The sequence below is a fragment of the Puma concolor genome, chromosome C1 (assembly GCF_028749965.1).
Source record: "Puma concolor isolate L17-30 chromosome C1, mPumCon1.1.hap2, whole genome shotgun sequence".
NCBI classification, from domain to species: Eukaryota; Metazoa; Chordata; class Mammalia; order Carnivora; family Felidae; genus Puma; species Puma concolor.
This window is the reverse complement of record NC_141674.1, coordinates 104,672,850-104,689,825: the sequence shown is the minus strand read 5'-3', so window position 1 is coordinate 104,689,825 and position 16,976 is coordinate 104,672,850. Positions and strand designations below refer to the sequence as shown.

The 16,976-nt window shown below is 39.6% G+C and overlaps 1 protein-coding gene across 4 annotated transcripts in view; it reads left to right on the top strand.

Moving 5' to 3' along the window:
* The window catches only part of RNF115 (ring finger protein 115), an 86,188-nt gene that overhangs the window by 50,471 nt on the left and 18,741 nt on the right, over nucleotides 1–16,976 (top strand). The gene's annotated exons all lie outside the window — the stretch shown is intronic.

Genomic DNA, 16,976 nt, shown 5'->3' with positions numbered 1-16,976 from the left:
GCTATTGCTGTTCTCCATTTATATAAGAATAAACTGAGACTCAGATAAATAAAATAACCTGGATCAGTGGTAGAGCCAGGATTTACTTGAACCCAAGGATATATAAATCTAGTGCTGCATGGCAGCCACTAGCCACATGTGGTTATATCAATTTAAATTAATTAAAAGTTAATAAAACTCAAAATTCTTCACACAGCCATATTTCAAGGGCTCAGTAGCTACAGATAGCTAGTAGTTACCATATTTTACAGCACTCATAGAACATTTCCATTATCTCAGTCCTATTGGACAATGCTGTTCTAGAGCCTGTACTCCCTCACACACACAACCTCTAGGTTTTATTATTAATAGTTTACTTATCACCTACCTATCCATCTGTTTGTCCATTAGTTCATATTATATCTTATAAATTTCAAAGTTAGTTGTAGACATTTCTTCTTAGGACAGTCATAGAATATAGGAAATCTAATTTAATGGCATTGTCTAGGACAAAAACCAAAAAATCTTAGACCATTATGAGAATTTATGGTAAATCTGTGCCAGTTAGAGGTAAATCTGTGCCAGTTAAACTGCATATAGATTACTTTAGCTGCTCTACCTAGTGTGGATTGCATTGTTGAACCTAGCTAGTTCTTCTCAAATTTTACTTCCTATGTACTTTTTTTTTCTCCCACCCACTAAACTGCCAATTTTGGATCCGTGTTGTGGTCTGCTTTTCCTTGCTCCTCCCCTGGGGGATGGCTGAGCACTGCTGGAGGAAAATCATTAAGTGTGCCCGTCGATGCCCCTGCAACTGGCAAAGTATATTTAATCTTCATTAGACTGTCAGTGCTTTTGATTAGTCTTTTAATTTGCATTCCCCTCAGGAAATATTTTGATCTTTCACCAAATTTCATTCCAGATTTCCCATCTGGTAGGCTGATTCTCAGCAGCTGACTTATATTCTTCATTTTGAAAATTGAGGCCTTAGACATGAACTCCCAAAAACCCTGTGTCCAGTTTCTGTACCTAATATTTTATTTCTCCTTCCAGTCTCCTGAGATGAGGTATCCTTTGTTTTCAAAGTAACTCCACCAGCCCATGTTTCTGATTCATTCTTTACCAGCTTCTTCTGAGATTTAGTTTCATCCATTTTCTTCTCCTTGCTCCCCTTTTCCCCTTTGCTACTCCCCACCCCCCCACACTTCCACAGCATGGTTTTCAACACTGGCTGTACATTAGTGTCACTGAGGATATTTTAAGAAACACTGATGCCTGGTCCCGGTCCCCAAGGATTCTGATTTAGGTATTCTGAGTGAGATCCAGGCATTGGTAATTTTTAAAACCTTCTGAGGTTATTCTGATTTTAGCCAGAGTTGAGAACCATCGCTTTAATTACTGCCCAATCTTACTTCCTTTCTTTTTCAATAAAATTTCCTAAGAGGACTCTGCATTTATTTTGTGTACTTTCTCATCTCTCATTATTACTGTGGTACTATAATTTGGCCCTCCTATCACTAAAATCGCTGGTGACCTTCTAGTTGCAGACCCAGTGGATACTCGGAAATCTTTATTGTTTGGCTCTAACTTACTGAATTCAACATTTTCCTCCCTCTTGAAATTCTCTACTTCTCTGATTTCCATGACAGTAAGTTTTCTCGATCTACCTCTTCTCAGACTTTTCCTTCTTGTGGATATTTCCTAAATATTTGTTTTCCCAAGGTGTTTTCTTTATTCTGATTTTCTTTAGTCTGTAGCAGGGTTCTTAGATTTGGAACTTACTGACATTTTGGACTAGATAATTCTTCGTCGTATGGGGGCTCTCCTGACTTCTGCCTACTACATGTAGTAACCACCCCCCCCCATCCCTCCATTTATTTATGACCACCAGAAATGTCTTCAGAAATTGCCAAATGTCCCTTGAGGGAGCAAAATTTTTGTCTCTCAATTTTTAGGTTCTCTCATAATTCTAATAATTACATACTAAAGATTCTCGGAGCTGTATTTCTATTTTGACCTTTCCCCCAATGTAAGACTTGAATATATAACCTCTTGTTAGACATTCCCATCTGGATAGTCTATAGATGCTCCAACCTCACCAAGATGGAAGCGAAATTCTTTTCTTCCAAACCTGATCCTTTTTCTCTATCTGATTTTGATTGGAAGTACCATTCTCTACCCAGTTTAGAAACTCAGACATTAACCTGGACTCTTTCCTTTGTCTCACTCAAGTCTCCAGTCATTAATTCTTCCTGATCTTTATTTCCTATTTCTCAACTCCTGTTTTGCACAGCCATTTCCCCTGTAGTTCACATCCACATCTTTTCTTACTTGCCTGCACTCTTGCACTAGCCTCCTGCCTCTTCCTTCTCCTTCAGAGCTCTCCCGCATTACCCTTGCAGGATCATATACCTAAACTTTCAAGTCTGTATCACTTTCGTGTATAACATCCATTCTCATAGGGTTCATAACTTCACATACAAGGTCCTCTGTGTATTTGGACTCTCCCAACCTCTGCAGCCTTGTTCCCTGTCACTTCCTGCTTTTCTTTTATTCTGCCAATATAAAGCTTATTCTCTGCATACACCATGCTGTTTCTAGCTTCTTTATCTTTGCTTAATCTGTTTCCTCTGGCAGAAATACCTTTACTGCTTTCTTTCTTTTTTTCTCTTTAATTTTTTTTAATGTTTATTTATTTTTGAGAGAGAGAGTGCAAGCAGGGGAGGGCAGAGGGAGAGGGAGACACAGAATCCAAAGCAGGCTGCAGGCTCTGAGCTGTCAGCACAGAACCCAGTACTGGAGGGGTCAGATGCTTAACTGACTGAGCCACCCAGGTGCCCCCTTTTACTGCTTTCTTAACCCAATTAATCTTCTGGTGAATTTAAGAAACCTCATCTGACCTCAGGACTATATCAAATACCCTTCTTTGTGCTCTCCTAAGGCACCTCACGTACTCCCCTAATATAGTTCTAACTGTGTCAGTTGAAGTTCTGTTAATACTAGCTAGCATGCAGGAAGCATACCATGTCAGGCTTGACATTCATAAGCCCATTTAATGTTCCCCAAAACAAGGTGAAGTAGGTACTGTCGAGGAAAATTGAGATTGTACCTTATTAGAGTATATGTTAGTTTTCTGTTGTTGCATAACAAATTATCCTAAAACTTGGTGACTTGAAGGGTAATAATCACATATTATCACTCACAGTTCTTTGAGTCAGGAATTCAAACAGAGCAGGAGATAGTTTGTGCTGTGTGATATCTAGGACCACAGCTAGAAGACTTAAAACCTGAGGGCTGAAATCCTTTGCACACCTATTTGTGTACGTGTCTGGTGGTAGTGCTAGCTGGTGGCTGGGCATCTAGTTCATGCTGTCGGCTGGAAAATCCACACATGACCTTCCTTGTTTTTTTGGTTTTTAAGTTATTTATCTTGAGAGCGAGAGCACAAGCAGAGGAAAGGCAGAGAAAGAAAGGGAGAGAGAGAATCCCAAGCAGGCTCTGTGCTGTCAGCGTGGAGCCCAAGGCGGGGCTTGAACTCATAAACTGAGATAATGACCTGAGCCAAAACCAAGAGTCAGATGCTCAACTGACTGAGCCACCCGGGTGTCCTTGACCTTCCTTAGTTTTCAGTCAAGTTTAGTTTTTTTTGTTTTTTTTTTCCCCCCAAGATGTCCATTCGTTTTTATTTGTCTGAGTGTTTCTTCATTCAGATTAAATATCTGGACAAGAATATCAAATAAATGATGTATCTTTCTCACTGTTTCATAACAGAGGGGGCACATGATGTTAACTTGTCCCATCATGGGTAATGTTAAGTATGACCATTTGGTTAAGGCAGTGTCTGCCAAATTTTTCTTATAAAGAAAAATTATACCCCTTTTCCTCTGTAATTAATAATCTGGAGTGATACTTGAATATTAAATATCTAGTTCCTAATAGTTTTTTACTTAATGATATTAAAATCTATTGATGATTCTTGCCTGAATTATTACCATAATAGCTATAAAATAATGATTTTTCTATTTCTGTGATTCATCCTACAGATATCAGTCTACTGTAAAAGATTTGTTCTTTTCCTTGCCCTATCACCAGTGTACTTGTTTATTTTAGAGTGGACTCATGGATTTTATTTTTATTTAATTATTATTCATTTTGATGCTCAAATAATTCCAGTTTCTCCAGAGGAATTGGATCTAAGCATGGTAGGCAGCCAGCCACATCCTTTATTTAAAAAAAAAATTTTTTTTTAAATTCTGTATTTATTTTTTGAGAGAGAAACAGAGAGTGTGTGTGGGGGAGAAAGAGAGAGAGGGAGACACAGAATCTGAAGCAGATCCAGGCTCTGAGCTGTCAGCGCAGAGCCCGACACAGGGCTCGAACTCACTAACTACGAGATCATTACCTGAACCCAGGTGTCCCAACACATCCTTTTAAGTTAATAAGAGAGTTGGGGTGTCAGGGTAATGTGATCCGCTTGTGTTTCTCTCATTATTAGCTGATAATATCTGGCCGACTGGATGAACACAGTTTCTGCTGGGGTTCCTGTAATGGGAATAAAATTCTTTCAAGAAGATTCTTTTAGTTGTTAAATAGGAATGGGGAGACTTATTCTAATTTGTCCTTTCTACTGTGTGAATGCTTAAAAACACAGTATGAATGCCCTTGGGCAGCCTTATATTTTGTCTGCAATCTGAGAGAAGAGGAGAAGCTAACTAGCATTTACTAATGCCTAGAATTTTCAGGCACTAGGCTATATACACTCTTCTCACAGAGTGCTGGAGCTGGGCCATGTACAGTTAAAATAGGCAGGGGTCAGATTTTAATATCTTTTGCTCAAAAATTCCTTGCCAGATTAATAAAATATCAATGTGAACATATTAGGCTTGATTCAGTCCTCCTTGGTTGCTTTGTTTCTTTATTCCATTGGAAATTGTGGTCTACTCTATTATCACATTGTCCCTTTAACTAATAGAGGAAAGAGAAAGAAGTAAGCTTCCTTTTCTTATACGTCCTTTACAGCTAATCATATTACCTTAGTAACGTATAACCTGACTTAATGATGGCTTAAATAAGAATTTTTTTTAAACACATAACAAGATATCTGTAGCTGGGTGGCAGTAGGATAGTTCAGTATCTTAACCATGTTAGGGTTGGATCTCTGTGATCCTCTTGATCTTTCTGTCATGCTTAACTGCCTTAAAGCCTCAGGAAAGAAGAAAGGGAAAGGGGATAGTATCAGCTTATTTGTTCCTTTTTTTTTTTTTTTTTTAATTTTTTTTTTCAACGTTTTATTTATTTTGGGGACAGAGAGAGACAGAGCATGAACGGGGGAGGGGCAGAGAGAGAGGGAGACACAGAATCGGAAACAGCCTCCAGGCTCTGAGCCATCAGCCCAGAGCCTGACGCGGGGCTCGAACTCACGGACCGCGAGATCGTGACCTGGCTGAAGTCGGACGCTTAACCGACTGCGCCACCCAGGCGCCCCTGTTCCTTTTTTTTAAAGGAAAGGAAAATCTTTTCTACTCTCCCACTCCCTCCTCTATATCCCCTGCCAAGAAAATTCCACTCACCGGGCACTTTGTCACATGCTCCCCATCCCCAGCTGTAAAGAAAACTGGGAGAGTGTGGATTTAGCTTTTGAATCCTTTGTAGTAGGAGGTGGTAAGGGAGAAGGGTGTTCAGAATGGATTTGGGGTCAGACAGCCAGTGTCTGCTAATTAGCTATTTTCTTTTCTTTCTTTTTCTTTCTCTTTTCTTTCTCTTTTCTCTCCCATTTCTTCCTTCCTTCCTTCCTTCCTTCCTTCCTTCCTTCCTTCCTTCCTTCCTTCCTTCCTTCCCTCCCTCCCTCCCTCCCTCCCTCCCTCCCTCCCTCCCTCCCTCTCTTTCTTTCTTTCTCTCTCTCTCTCTTTCCTTCCTTCCTTCCTTCCTTCCTTCCTTCCTTCCTTCCTTCCTTCCTTCCTTCCTTCCTTCCCTCCCTCCCTCCCTCCCTCCCTCCCTCCCTCCCTCCCTCCTTCCTTCCTTTTTTAGGCTTAATGCCCAATGTGGAGTTTGAACTCATGACCCTGAGATTGAGAGTTGCCTGCTCTGCTGACTGAGCCAGCCAGGTGCCCCTAATTAGCTGTTTTATTAGCAAATAGAAAAAGTAACATGTTATTTCAGAGTAATTATAGTGCAGTTAACATGTATTTTACATTAATGTTTCAGCAGTCTTCAGAAGATTTTGACCTTATTCTTGCAAAACATGTTAACCATCAGCACTCTCTTCCCTCAATGCAGCCTTTTTTTTTTTTTTTTTTTTTTTTTTTTGGTGAGTGTCATGAACTCAGTGATTTTTGGTTCTCAATCAGTGTTTTCTATATTTTAGTCATTTAATTCTTACCTTGTTGATTTCTCCCCCTCTCTATAATTATTATTATCATTTAAAGTTTTCATTTAAGAAACCTACCTGCTTTTTACCATACTCAGACATACCGCAAAAAGAAGCTTCCTATTATTACCCATGTAAACATTATTGACTATATAGATGGAAAAACATTTGCCATTAGTAGAAAGTAACCATTAAAGTAAATGTATTAAAAATGAAGCAACATTATCTCATAAGGGGTTAATATTCAAAATACACGGGGCGCCTGGGTGGCGCAGTCGGTTAAGCGTCCGACTTCAGCCAGGTCACGATCTCGCGGTCCGTGAGTTCGAGCCCCGCGTCGGGCTCTGGGCTGATGGCTCAGAGCCTGGAGGCTGTTTCCGATTCTGTGTCTCCCTCTCTCTCTGCCCCTCCCCCGTTCATGCTCTGTCTCTCTCTGTCCCAAAAATAAATAAACGTTGAAAAAAAAATTAAAAAAAAAATACAGAAAGAACTTATACACCTCAGCACCAAAAACCTCCAAATAATCCGATTAAAAATGGGCAGGGAATCTGAATAGACATTTTTCCCAAAAAGACATACAGATGTCCAAACACGTACATGAAAAGATGTTCAGCATCAGTAATCATCAGGGAAATGCAAATCAAAATCACAGTATGTCACCTCACACCTGTTAGAATGGCTGTTATCATTAAAGACAAGAATAACAAATGTTGGTGAGAATGTGGAGAAAAGAGAATGCACCCATGTGCACTGTTTTTGGGAATGTAAATTGCTGCAGGTGGTATGAAAGACAGTATGGAGGTTTCTCAGGAAATTAAAAATAGAACTACCATTTGATCCAGCAGTTCCATTTCTGGGTATTTATCTGAAAACACTAATTTGAAAAGATATATGCACAGCACCACCCCCTGTGTTTATTGCAGCATTATTTATAATAACTAAGACATGGAAACAGCCTGAGTGTCCATCAATAGATGAATGGATAGGGGCGCCTGGGTGGCTGAGTCAGTTGAGCATCTGACTCATGATCCCAGGGTCATGGGATCAAGCCCTGCATTGGGCTCTGCACTGAGCATGGAGCCTGCTTAAGACTCTCTTTCTCCCTCAGCCCTTTTCCCCTACTCGTGCTCTCTCTCTTAAAAAAAAAAAAATTTGATGGCACTAAAACAGACACTCAGATCAATGGAACAGAATAGGGAACCCAGAAATGGACCCACAAACGTATGGCCAACTAATCTTTGACAAAGCAGTCAAGAATATCCAATGGAATAAAGACAGTCTCTTCAGCAAGTGTGCCGGGAAAAACTGGACAGAGACATGCAGAAAAATGAACCTGGCGGACCACTTTCTTACACCATACACAAAAATAAACTCAAAATGGATGAAAGACCTAAACATAAGACAGGAAGCCATCAAAATCCTAGAGGAGAAAGCAGGCAAAAACCTCTTTGACCTTGGCCACAGCACCTTCTTGCTCAGCACGTCTCTGGAGGCAAGGGAAACAAAAGCAAAAATGAACTATTGGGACTTTATCAAGATAAAAAGCTTCTGCACAGTAAAGGAAACAGTCAGCAAAACTAAAGGCAATGGACGGAATGGGAGAAGATATTTGCAAACGACATATCAGATAAGGGGTTAGTATCCAGAATCTATAAGAACTTATCAAACTCAACACCCAAAAAACAAATAATCCAGTGAAGAAATGGGCAATATATGTTATGTAACCCAGTATATTAACATTTCAACACATAGTCAATATAAATATTCTTTTTGTTTTGTTTTCCAAATTTTTATTTAAATTCTAATTAGTTAACTTACAGTACAATACTGGTTTCAAGAGGGGAATTTGGTGATTCATCACTTACATAAAACATCCAGTGCTGATCATAACAAGTGCCCTCTGTAATTAATACCCGTTCACCTATTTAGCCTACCCATACCCACCTTCCTCCACCAACCCTCAGTTCTCTATCGTTAAGAGTGTCTTATGGTTTGCTCCCCCGTTCTCTTTTTTCCCTTCCCATTTGTTCATCTGTTTTGTTTCCTAAAATCCACATGAGTGAAATCATACAGTATTTGTCTTTCTCTGATTGACTTATTTCACTTAGCATAATACTGTAGCTCTATCCATGTCATTGCAAATAGCAAGATTTAACTTTTTCTTGATGGCTCAGTACTATTCCATTGTGTGTATGTGCTTCACCTTCTGTATCCATTCGTCAGTCGAGCACTTGGGCTCTTTCCATAGCTTCACTATTGTTGGTAATGCTGCTGTAAACATGTGGGTGCCTGCTTCCCTTCAGATCTGTATTTTTGTATCCTTTGGGTAAATACTTAGTAATGCGATTGCTGGATTGTAGGGTAGTTCTATTTTTAACTTATTGAGAAACCTCCATAGTGTTTTCCAGAGTGGCTGCAACAGTTTTCATTCCCACCAACAGTGTAAGAGGGTTCCCCTTTCTCTGTATCCTGGCCAACATCTCTTGTTTTCTGTGTTGTTAATTTTAGCCATTCTGGCAAGTGTGAGGTGGGCATCTCGTTGTGGTTTTGATTTGTATTGTCCTGATGATGAGTGACATCGAGCATCTTTTCATGTATCAGCCGTCTGGATATCTTTTTTGGAAAAATATCTGTTCGTGTCTTCTGCCCATTTCTTCACTGGATTATTTGTTTATTGGGTGTTGAGTTGGTAAGTTCTTTATAGATTTTGGATCCTAGCCCTTTATCAGATATGTCATTTGCAAATATTTTTCCCATTCAATGGATTGCCTTTTAAAAGGTTTTGTTGTTTCTTTTGCTGTACAGAGGCGTTTTATCCTGTTGAAGTCCCAGCAGTTCCTTTTTGCTTTTGTTTCCCTTGCCTCTAGTGACGTGTCTGGTAAGAATTTGCTCCAGCTCAGGTTAAAGGGGTTGCTACCTGGGTTCTCCTCGAGGATGCTGATGGTTTCCTGTTTCACATTTAGGTCTTTCATCCATTTTGAATTTATTTTTGTGTATGGTATAAGAAAGTGGTCCGGTTTCATTCTTCTGCATGTTGCCATCCAGTTTTCCCAACACTATTTGTTGAAAGACTGTCTTTTTTTTTTTGATTGGATATTCTTTTCTGCTTTGTTGAAGATTGGTTGACTGTATAGTTGTGGGTCCATTTCTGGGTTTTCCGTTGTGTTCCACTGATCTATGTGTCTGTGTTTGTGTCAGTATCATACTGTCTTGATGACTACAGCTTTGTAGTCTTCAATAGCTTGAAGTCCAGAATTGTGATGCCTCCAGCTTTGCTTTTCTTTTTCAGGATTGATTTAGCTATTCAGGATCTTTTTTGGTTCCATACAGATTTTAGGATGGTTTGTTCTAGCTCTGTGAAAAATGCTGGTGGTGTTTTGATAGGGATTGCATTAAATGTGTAGATTACTTTGGGTAGTATAGACATTTTAACAATGTTTGTTCTTCCAGTCCATGAGCATGGAGTTTTTCCCCATTTCTTTGTTTCCTTTTTAATTTCTTTCATAAATGTTCTGTAGTCTTTAGAGTACAGATCTTTTACTTCTTTGGTTAAGTTTATTCCTAGGTATCTTACATTTTTTGGTGCAATTGTAAATGGGATCAATTCCTTGGTTTCTTTTTCTGCTGCTTCATTATTGGTGTATAGAAATGTAACAGATTTCTGTACATTGACTTTTATATCCTGTGACTTTGCTGAATTCATGTATTAGTTCTGGCAATTTTTTGGTGGAGTCTTTGGGTCTTCTACATAGAATATCATGTCATCTGCAAATAGTGAAGGTTTGACTTCTTCCTTGCTGATTTGGTTGCCTTTTATTTCTTTTTGTTGTCTGCTTGCTGAGACTAAGACTTCCAGTACTATGTTAAATAGTACTGGTGAGAGTAGACATTCCTTTTTTATTCCTGACCATAGGGGAAGAGTGCTCAGTTTTTCCCTGTTGAGGATGATATTAACTTCTTTCGAATATGGCTTTTATGATGTTGAAGTATGTTCCATTTATTCTTACATTGTTGAGGGTTTTTAAAATCAAGAATGGATACTTGTTCTGCATCTATTGAGAGGATCATATGGTTCTTTTTTTTTTTAACTTTTTTTTAAATGTTTATTTTTGAGAGAGAGAGAGACAGAGACAGAGCATGAGCAGTGGAGGGGCAGAGAGAGAGGGAGACACAGAATCCAAAGCAGGCTCCAGGTTCCGAGCTGTCAGCCCAGAGCCCTACATGGGGCTTGAACCCATGAACCGCAAGGTCATGACCTGAGCCAAAGTTGAACACTTTTCCGACTGAGCCACCCAGGCGCCCCTGAGGATCATATAGTTCTTATCCTTTTTTTTTTTTTTTATTGATGTAGTATATCATGTTGATTGATTTGCGAATATTGAACCACCTTTGCAGCCCAGGAATAAATCCCACTTGATCATGGCGAATAATTCTTTTAATGTACTGTTGAATTTGATTTTCTAGTATCTTGTGAATTTTTGCGTCCATGTTCATCAGGGATATTGGCCTGTAATTCTCTGTTTTAGTCGAGTTTTTGTCTGGTTTTGGAGCCAAGGTAATGCTGGCCTTGAGGAATGAGTTTGGAAGTTTTCCTTCCATTTCTGTTTTTTGGAACAGTTTGACAAGAATAGGTATTCACTGTTCCTTAAATGTCTGGTAGAATTCTCCTTGGGAAGCCATCTGGCTATGGACTTTTGTTTGTTGGGAGACTTTTGATTATTGATTCAGTTTCTTATCTGGTTCAAATTTTCTTTTTCTTCCTGTTTCAGTTTGGTAGTTTTTATGTTTCTAGGAATTTGTCCATTTCTTCCAGATTGCCCAATTTGTTGGCATGTAGTTTTTCATAATATTTTCTTATAATTGTTTATATTTCTGTGGTGTTCATTGTGATCTCTCCACTTACATTTGTGATTTTATTTGGGTCCTTCCTCTTTTTAATAAGTATAGCAAGGGGTTTATCAGTTTTATTAATTCTTTCAAGAAACCAGCTGTTAGTTTCGTTGATCTGTTCTAGTGGGTTTTTTCGCCTATGTTGTTTATTTCTGCTCTGATCTTTATTGTTTCTCTTTTCTCTTCTGCTGGCTTTAGGTTTATTTGATGTTCCTTTTCTAGCTCCTTAAGTTGTAAGGTTAGGTTGTGTGTTTGAGACTTTTCTTGCTTCTAGAGGTAGATATGTATTGCAATCTATTCCCCTCTTAGTAGTCTTTTATGCATCCCAGAGGGTTTGGACCATTGTGTTTTCATTTTTATTTGCTTGCTTGTATTGTCCTGGTTAACCTATTTATTCTTTTTTTTTTTTTTTTTTTTTAACATTTACTTATTTTTGAGAGACAGAGAAACAGCACACATGGGGAGGGGCAGAGAGAGAAGGAGACAGAATCCAAAGCAGGCTCCAGGCTCTGTGCTGTCAGTACGAGCCCGACGCGGGGCTCGGACTCACAAACCGTGAGATCATGATCTGATCCAAAGTTGGATGCTTAACCAACTGAGCCACCCAGGCGCCCCTAACCTATTTATTCTTTAGTAGGGTGTTCTTTAATCTCCATGTATTTGTGGTCTTCCCCAGTTTTTTCTTGTGACTTACTTCAAGTTTTATAGTGTTGTGTTCTGAAAATATGCATAGTATGATCTCAGTCTTTTTGTACTTGTTTAGGGCTGATTTGTAACCCAGGATGTGATCTATTCTGGAGAATGTTCCATGTACACTTGAAAAGAATGTGTATTCTGCTGCTTCAGGATAAAATGTTCTGAATATATCTGTTAAGTCCATCTGGTCCAGCGTGTCAAAAGCCATTGTTTCCTTGTTGATCTGCTTAGATGATCTGTCCATTGCTGTAAGTGGGGTGTTAAAGTCCCCTACTATTATTGTGTTATTATCAGTTAGTTTCTTTATGTTTGTTATTGATTTATATAGTTGGGTGCTTCCAACTTGGGGGCGTAAATATTTACAATTGTTAGGTCTTCTTGAGGGATAGACTGCTTAATTGTGATTAATGCCCTTCTTCATTTATCGTTAGTCTTTGGTTTGAAATCTAGTTTGTCTAATATCAGTATAGATACTCTGGCTTTTTTTTTGCCATTCATTAGCGAAATGAATGTTAGATGGTTCTCCATCCCCTCACTTACAATCTGCAAATGTCTTTAGGTCTAAAATGAGTCTCTTGTAGGCAGCATATAGATGGATCTTGTGTGTGTTTGTTTTTTGTTTTTGTACCTTAAATACCCTATGTCTTTGGATAGAGCATTTAGTCCATTTATGTTCAGAGTGATTTTTAGAAGATACAAATTTAGTGCCATTGTGTTACCTGTAAAGTTGGTATATCTGGTGATGTTCTTGGTTCCTTTCTGGTCTTAGTTGCTTTTTGTCTCCCCTCCTCCCCCACTCAAAGAGTCCCCTTTAATATTTCTTGTAGGGCTGGTTTAGTGGTCATGAGCTCCTTTAGTTTTTGTCTGTCTGGGAAACTCTTTATCCCTTCTATTCTGAGTAACAGCCTTGCTGGATAAAATATTCTTGGCTCCATATTTTTCCCATTCAGCATGTTGAATATATCCTGCCACTCCCTTCTGGCCTTCCAAGTTTCTGTAGATAGATCTGCTGTGAACCTGATCTGTCTTGTCTTGTAGGTTAAGGACTTTTTCCCCCCTTGGTGCTTTCAGGATTCTTTCCTACTCTGAGTATTTTGTGAATTTGACTGTGATTTGTCTTAGTAATGGCTGGCTTTTGTTGAATTTATTGTGAGTTTTCTGTGCTTCTTGGATTTCAGTATCTGTTTCCTTTACCAGATTAGGGAAGTTTTCAGCTATAGTTTGCTCAATAAATCTTTTGCTTCTTTTTCTGTCTCTTCCCCTCTCTTTTGTATCATAACATGATACAAATGTTATTACACTTTAAGGAGTTGCTGATTTCCCTAAGTCTACATTCATGAAACAATACCTTTTTTTCTGTCTTCTTTTCAGCTTCAATATTTTCCATTATTTTATCTTTTGTATTACTGATTTGTTCCTCTGCTTCATCATCCTTGTCATTCATCCATTCAGTTTTGTGTCTTGGTTATAGCATTTTATTTTGGACTGATAGTTTTTATTCTTTTATGCCTTCAGTAGGGGATCCTCTAGTTTCTTCTTTGCTTTTCTCAAGCCAAGCTAGTATCCTTATGATTATTGTTTTAAATTCTGGTTGGTATGTCTTACTTGTATAAACCCTGGCCATGACTTCTTTCTGCTCTTTCTTTTGGGATGAATTCCTTCATCTTGTCATTTTTGTCTGAATCACTTTTTGTGTGACTGTTTTGTGTGATTCACACTTTTTGTGTGAAAGCCTGTTGTATTTCTGCTCCTTAGAGTAATGGCTGTATTAAGAAAAGATTAAAAAAAAAAAAGCTAGATCCTATTTTCCCTTAGAGCTGAAACTTTGCAGCACTCTATGATCAGTAGACATGGTGCACACAAGGGGTTTGTCCTGGTCTTCCGGGGGTAGGGCCTTTTGCACTGATTCTCAGGATGATTTGCCCTAGTGGAGAGTATGTACCTCCAGGGTGCAGGGCTAGGGGAGGGGGCTTGGTGTAAGTAGTATGGCCTCCACTGAGTGGCGCTGTTTTGTTCACTGAAGTCGGTGAGCTGGTGGGCAGTGTGGAGGGGACTGGTGTTTGCCCCACTGTCTCCTCCCTGGAGTGGGGAGTTTGTGCCCACCACTCTTCAGGAAGCCCTCACAGAAGAGCAAACAACCACCTCTTTTGTGTCCCCTGCTTCTGCCAGAAACCTACTTTTACCCTGCTTGCGATTGACGTGTCTGCCTGCCAGGCGGCACAGTTCTCTTGTGTTTTATTTCAGACATGTGGCTGATTTTCAAAACTCCAAACTACAAATTTTAGGGACCTACCAGTCACAGACCCTCACTGATCCTCTGGGGGAGGGTCTTAGAGCTTTTGGCGTTTGACGTTTTGTCCCAGGAAAGTGGTTCCATAACTGTGCAGTGGTTCAAAGTTTATGGTAAAGTGAAGCACAAAGCTGGCACCAAGGTTTGCTGCCCTCAACCTGTGTCTTTGTTCCTATGCTAGGGAACAGGGCAGCACGTTGATGCCACCAGTTCTTTTTGTCCCTGGGGAGGCTGAGCTGCCACTCCCAAAGGAGCTCCAAGCAGGGAGACTGTTTCTCTCCATGGAACCCAGGGGATTCTCAGACCACGCTGCCCACTCCAGGGTCTCCACCCTCTTTCCCCACAGGAGCACCCCTAAGCCCACTAGGAATGACCCTGGTGATGGCAAAAACATCTAAAACTTCAGACTTGGTGCTCCACTGTTTAGAATAACTTGTAGTAATCAGCCCCTTTCCTATTCCCAGTCATTGGTTTTGGGGAAGCATTTTTCTTGTGCAGTCCCCTGTGTGCGCTCTCACTCTGTCTCTCTCTTGCCTCTCTCTGTGATCAGGGCTCCTTCCCCTTCCCAGCACCTGCACTTCTTTTCTCCCCCAAATCAACTCTGCAGCTCCTACCTTCTACAGTGTGGCCATTTTGTCTCCCACTAGTTGTGCAGTTTTGCTCTCTCAGTCCTCAAATCGATTTCTTGCGTGTCAGAATGATACGGTATTTATCTAGCTGTGTTCAAGGGACAAGGCAAGCTTAGGGTCCCCCTACTCCTCTACCATCTTAAGTCCTCTCCTAAAGTGTTAAGATTTTCAAAAATGTTAAAGAGCGCTTGGGAAAATTCTGGGAGGCAGAAATGTATAATTTTTTCCTTGATTTTCACAATAGTTGCATTCCTTGAAAATTCAGTATATTTTAAAACCACGTGTGAAATACTTTATGTGTAGAATGGAGTTGAGTTTGGGCTCAGTAAATTGTAGGCACTTTTTCCCCAAGGGAATGTCCAGGCAGGACATTCAAAGATTATGCGTGTTGGAGGATAATTGTTTGTTGGGCCTGGCTATCCTCTGATTTTTTGCAAGATGATAAGCACTTGGGAGGTTCCTATCTACTAAATATGAATGGTACCTCCCCACTTATTGCAACTAACAAAACTGTCTCCTTGGATTTCTAAATCACTATGTAGGAGCAATGTTGAGAACTCCTGATGTGAATTAGAAGTCCTTAGATGGATCTCAGTGGTTAGTGTGTTATTTTAAGCTGTCTCCTTTTTTCTGTCTCTCTGTCCTCTGCTTTCTTGTGTTGGCATCATTATTGGATAGTTGCCCCGATTTAAAATGAAAGATGGCTGGTGGTAGCTCCAAGTTTACAAGAACATTACAGCATTCATCCCAGAGGATATGTCCATCTATCACCCTTCAGGGAGGGCACTTGTCTTGGCTTGGGTTTTGTGCCCACACCTCTAGTGGGTAGGGGCAATATTCTTATGCATTTTTTTTTTGAGTTAAGGATCTACCCCCTGACGCACCCATATGAATATCTAGTTATTTGGAGCATAATTTATTGAATCATCCATCTGATTTAAAATGAAATCTTTATTGTATATACATTTCATACTTACCTGCCTTTGGATTGTCTGTTATGGTCTGTTGATCTTTATGTTCCTTTGCTTGTACCTTACTGATTTACTTTTTATAATTTTATAGTATGATTTGGTATCTACTGGTGAAAGTCCATTTCGTTATTGTCCTTTTCCAAAAATGTCCTGATGCTTCTCTTACATTTACCCTTTCACGTGGATTTCAGATGCAATCTGTCAATCTCTACCCCCTCTCCCATCCCATTGGGATTTTGATTGGTAGTGCATTGGATTTATATATTAACTTGGGGACAGTCGGCATTTTTTATAATATTAAAACTTCTCATCTAGGTCTGCAGCTCATGTCTCAATTTATTTGGTTCTGTTGTGATGTTATTCAGCAAAGTTTTATACTTTCTTTTAACTATTTATTTATTTATTTATTTATTTATTTATTTATTTTTGAAGTTTATTTATTTTGAGAGAGAGAGCATGCCAGAGTGTGTGCAAACTGGGGAGGGGCAGAGAGGGAGAGAGAAAATTCCAAGCAGGCACCATGCTCAGTGGCGAGCCTGACACAGGGCTTGATCACACAACTGAGATGATGACCTGAGCCGAAATCAAGAGTCAGTCGCTTGAGCAGCTGAGCCACCCAGGCTCCCCTCTTTTAACTTTTTTTTCTTTTATAGAGAGCATGAGTGGGCCAGAGGGAGAGAGAGAGAGAGAGAGAGAGAGAGAGAGAGAGAGAGAGTGTGAGAGAGAGTTAGTTCCAAACAGGCCCCACGCTCAGTGCTGAGACCAATGCAGGCCTCAATTCCATAACCATGAGATCATGACCTGAGCTAAAATCAAGAGTTGGACCTTAACCGACTGAGCCATCCAGGCACCCCTTTAACTGATTATTGCTGGAAAGCTTTTTGTTACCCAACCCCTTTGTATTTAATTGATTTCTATTATTAGGTGTAATAGTGTTCATTTTATTTCCTTGATTTCTCTAGATTTGTGGTTGTATCACCCACAGATACTGTGTTTTTTCCCTATTTATGCCTCATTATTTTTTATCTTGTGCATTGGCTATGTTATCACAACAAAGTTATCTAATAGTAGACATCCTTGTCTTATTCCTGACTTCACTGGGAGTGCATGTTTATTTGTGAAGCATATATACCTCTGGTTCCTCACATATACAT